The 5019-nt window shown below is 48.7% G+C and overlaps 2 pseudogenes; both read right to left on the bottom strand.

Annotated features, from left to right (window-relative positions):
- Window positions 1-1600: 1600 nt before the first annotated feature.
- Window positions 1601-1692, bottom strand: LOC147903193 (5.8S ribosomal RNA; annotated as a pseudogene; the record flags this gene model as incomplete).
- Window positions 1693-2008: 316 nt separating this feature from the next.
- On the bottom strand, window positions 2009-3299 carry LOC147903192 (18S ribosomal RNA; annotated as a pseudogene).
- Between the last annotated feature and the right edge of the window lie 1720 nt (window positions 3300-5019).

The following is a 5019-nucleotide window of genomic DNA, read 5'->3' as shown; positions in this document are numbered from 1 at the left end:
TCATTTTTTCTAATTTGATTTTTTAAAATCTTCCTTTTTGACTCAATGTTTTGTTTTATAAGAGCCTCTTTTTTTGAAATGTTTTATCCAAAATTATCTCACAAAATGAATTTGGACAGTGCAAGAGTCCAAAATTAATGAAATAGGTGTTACACCCTTTGTGGGATCTAGGTTAGCGCGTAGTTTGACACCGTAACCTGACTTTCGGTTCATCCCACATTGCCAGTTCTGCTTACCAAAAATGGCCCACTTGGAGCTCCCATTCTGCACCAGGGTTCAACGGAGCAACCCCGGCTGCTTACCTATTTAAAGTTTGAGAATAGGTCGAGGGTGTTACACCCCTGATGCCTCTAATCATTCGCTTTACCCGATAAAATTGAGCAACGAGCTCCAGCTATCCTGAGGGAAACTTCAGAGGGAACCAGCTACTAGATGGTTTGATTAGTCTTTCGCCCCTATACCCAAGTCTGACGAACGATTTGCATGTCAGTATCGCTACGAGCCTCCACCAGAGTTTCCTCTGGCTTTGCCCTATTCAGGCATAGTTCACCATCTTTCGGGTCCCAGTAGATACGCTCCCACTCAAACCTTTCATAGAAGATCACGGTCGATCGATGGTGCACCTCGCGGGGGGATCCCACCTCTCAGGTTCCTTGTGCCTCCATGGGTTTGCCACCCACCGGCTCGCATACATGTTAAACTCCTTGGTCCGTGTTTCAAGATGGGTCGAATGGAAAACCCAGAACACCAGCGCCTCGAGCGCGCAAGTGCGTAAAGCCCACCACAAGTGGCACGTGCTTCGTGCCTCGGTTGGCATGACGGCATAGGCGGGCCATCAAAAGCCCACTCTTGTCCCGTCGCACTGGCCTGCATTGACCAGCGCCCCGCGTCGAGCGGCGAACCAGCTCTCGTCTTTCCGCATCCAACTGGGCACACCTGCAGCCTCCATTCACTTCCCTCCCAGCAATTTCAAGCACTTTTTAACTCTCTTTTCAAAGTCCTTTTCATATTTCCCTCGCAGTACTTGTTCGCTATCGGTCTCTTGCCCGTATTTAGCCTTGGATGGAATTTACCACCCGCTTAGGGCTGCATTCCCAAACAGCCCCTCCGAAGCAATAGGGTCCGAGCTCGACGGGGCTCTCACCCTCTCCGATGCCCCTTTCCAGGGGACTTGGGCCCGGTCCATTGCAGAGGACGCCTCTCCAGACTACAATTTGAGTGGCGAGGCTACATGATTCTCAACCTGGGCTCTTTCCGGTTCGCTTGCCGCTACTAGGGAAATCATCGTTAGTTTCTTTTCCTCCGCTTAGTGATATGCTTAAACTCGGCGGGTAGCCTTGCTTGATCTGAGGTCCATGTTCCAATACAGGGGGAGCTCATCGGCACCCCCCGTGAGCCCAATCTCGGCACGTGCACCTCCGGGCGATTCGTTTGCAAACTGCCGCCCCGCGAGGGGACAGACCACCATTGCGACACCTCGCCACTCGGTGCCACCGATCCATTTCAACCGATCGCACCGCCTCAGAGGGGCATCACGGACGGACAGCTCCATCGCTCGGCCCCCCTCAAAGAGGAGGGGCAAGGGGCATGGTTGTGGTGAGGACGCTCAGACAGGCATGCCCTTGGACTACGTATCGCATTTCACTACGTTCTTCATCGTTGCAAGAGCTAAGATATCCGTTGCTGAGAGTCGTTTTTACTTGTGTTACGTCCTCCACGAGGGAGGGAGATCAGACCATTGCGTTTATTCGGTGCCTCGCACCCCCCGTGAGGGGGCGGAAAGTTTATCATGCGGCCCCATGCCGAGGCACGGAGGAGGGGGGCTGCCCACACGGTGGACGGGGGGAGATCTCCGCCCCCCACTGCATGGCCGATGGACCGCCCCGGCTCGATGCCACACCCACTTTCGCCTAGTTCCAACGGGGAGCATGGCATCGACAGTCGCGCCTCCGAGCACAGCCCCTCGATGTTACGTCCACGGTTCACGGTGTTTCTCACGGATGTGTGTCAATGATCCTTCCGCAGGTTCACCTATGGAAACCTTGTTACGACTTCTCCTTCCTCTAAATGATAAGGCTTAATGAACTTCTCACAACATCACCGGCGGCAAACCACCGGCATCGCCGCAATCCAAAAACTTCACCGGACCATTCAATCGGTAGGAGCGACGGGCGGTGTGTACAAAGGGCAAGGACATAGTCAATGCGAGTTGATGACTCGCGCTTACTAGGAATTCCTCGTTGAAGATCAATAATTGCAATGATCTATCCCCATCACGATGAAATTTCAAAAGATTACCCAAGCCTTTCGGTCCAGGTGGTAAACTCGTTGAATTCATCAATGTAGCGTGCGTGTGGCCTAGAACATCTAAGGGCATCACAGACCTGTTATTGCCTCAAACTTCCATGGCCTAGATAGCCATAGTCCCTCTAAGAAGTTGGCCACGAAGAGGATCCTTCGTGTAACTAGTTAGCAGGCTGAGGTCTCGTTCATTACCGGAATTAACTAGATAAATCACTCCACCAACTAAGAACGGCCATGCACCACCACCCATAGAATGAAGAAAGAGCTCTCAATCTGTCAATCCTTACTATGTCTGGACCTGGTAAGTTTCCTCGTGTTGAGTCAAATTAAGCCACAGGCTCCACTCCTGGTAGTGCCCTTCCGTCAATTCCTTTAAGTTTCAGCCTTGCGACCATACTCCCCCCGGAACCCAAAAACTTTCATTTCTCATAAGGTGCTGGCGGAGTCATCGAAGTAACATCTGTCAATCCCTAGTCGGCATCGTTTATGGTTGAGACTAGGATGGTATCTGATCGGTCTTCGAGCCCCCAACTTTCGTTCTTGATTAATGAAAACATCCTTGGCAAATGCTTTCGCAGTAGTTCGTCTTTCATAAATCCAAGAATTTCACCTCTGACAATGAAATACGAATGCCCCCAACTATCCCTATTAATCATTACTCCGGTCCCGAAGACCAACACAATAGGACCAGAGTCCTACCATGTTATTCCATGCTAATGTATTCAGAGCATAGGCTTGCTTTGAGCACTCTAATTTTTTCAAAGTAACATCGCCGAATCCACGTCCCAGCCAACTAAGGCCAGGAGCATTGAGAGTGCTCTCAACGGAAGCAAGAATGGAAGAAGGAGAGAGAGAGAGACAGAGAGCCACACAAGTTTTGGTGGGTGCAGAACCACCCTAATCTTCTTTTTTCATTCATTTATATATGTGTTTGAGTATTGTACATAACCGGGGTAAAGGCACAGTGACCTTTAACCCCCACAACCTCCCACTTAAAGGACAATGTGCCTTTAAGGGAGAACAACCAGTGAGCATACTATCCAATGCCCATCAATACACGACAATACTCAAACCGCTGACTAGGTAGACTCTTCGTCAGCATATCTGCAGGGTTATCATCTGTATGAACCTTGACAAGCTCTATGCGCTTGTCCTCAAGTACCTCCCTGATGAAATGGTACCTGACCTCAATGTGTTTGGTCTTTGCATGAAAGACCGGATTCCGTGCTAGCTGAATAGCACTCATGGAATCACTATGCAATGTCGGTACACCTGTATAAATCCCCAAATCTCCCACTAGCTGATCAAGCCATATAGCCTCCTTGCGACCCTCTGTGGCTGCAACATACTCAGCCTCTGTGGTAGACAAAGCAATGCACTTTTGTGCGCAAGACATCCACGACACTGCACCACCTGCAAAGGTGAACACATAACTAGAAGTGGATCTCCTACTATCCACATGCCCTGCAGAGTCTGAATCTATGTACCCAAGTACACGCATGTCTCCTCTACCAAAGCAGATGCACATCTCCTTGGTACCCTTCATGTACCTCACGATGCACTTAACTGCCTCCCAATGCCTCTTTCCTGGATTAGCCATATACCGGCTAACAACTCCCACTACAAATGCAATGTCTGGTCTAGTAGCTATCATAGCATACATAAGACTCCCAACTACTGATGCATAAGGAACCTTGGTCATCATGGCCCTCTCCTCATCTGATTTGGGACTATGTGTATGACTCAGTTTCACATATGGAGGCAATGGAGTACTCACTGCCTTTCCCCCCCTCCATATTGAAACGCTGCAATACTTTTGTAACATACTCTTTTTGTGAAAGCCAAAGGAGTTTCCTACTCCGATCACGCGTGATGCGCATACCAAGAATATGACCTGCAAATCCCAAATCCTTCATATCAAAGGCCTCATGCAACTTGGCCTTTAATGCATCTAGCTCGTAAGTATTCTTGCTAGCCAATAGCATATCATCCACATATAGTACCAAGATTATCAGGCTATTATCCTTAGCCCTTTTAGTGTAGAGGCAGTGATCAATTTCACTCCTTCTAAAACCCTGGGACCGAATGAAAGCATCAAACTTCTGATACCATTCTCTAGGCACTTGCTTAAGACCATAGAGACTCTTCTTCAGCTTGCAAACTAACTGCTCTTTGCCCTTTTCTTCAAAGCCTTCCGGCTGCACCATGTAAATTTCCTCATGCAAATCCCCATGCAAGAAAGCTGTCTTGACATCCATCTGCATAAGCTCCATATCCTCTACTACCACTAGTCCAAGCATGCATCTAAGTGTGGTCATCTTCACAACCGGAGATAATATCTCATCAAAGTCCACACCCTTCTCTTGCTTGAACCCTTTAGCAAACAAACAGGCCTTGTACCTAGGCACATCATCACCTGTAACCTTCATTTTGTAGACCCATTTACATGGCAATGCTTTCTTTCCATGTGGCAAAGAAACCAAGTCCCAAGTCTTATTCTTCATAAGTGAACTCATCTCTGATTGCATAGCATACTCCCACTTGCATTGATCCTCGCGCATCATAGCCTCTTTGTAGCAATAAGGCTCCCTGCAATCAGTAAGCATCACATAGTCTACCCCTAGAACAAACTTATCAGGCGGTCTAGACACTCTAGAAGATCTTCTCAAGGGCATTTTAGCTTGCTGTCCCACCTGCATATCAGCCACATTTGGC

Source organism: Dipteris shenzhenensis, chromosome 3 (assembly GCF_047967505.1).
Source record: "Dipteris shenzhenensis isolate YYH24624 ecotype China chromosome 3, Dip_SZ_1.0, whole genome shotgun sequence".
Taxonomy (NCBI): domain Eukaryota; kingdom Viridiplantae; phylum Streptophyta; class Polypodiopsida; order Gleicheniales; family Dipteridaceae; genus Dipteris; species Dipteris shenzhenensis.
The sequence above is the reverse complement of the archived record's forward strand: the minus strand, read 5'-3'. Positions and strand labels throughout refer to the sequence as shown.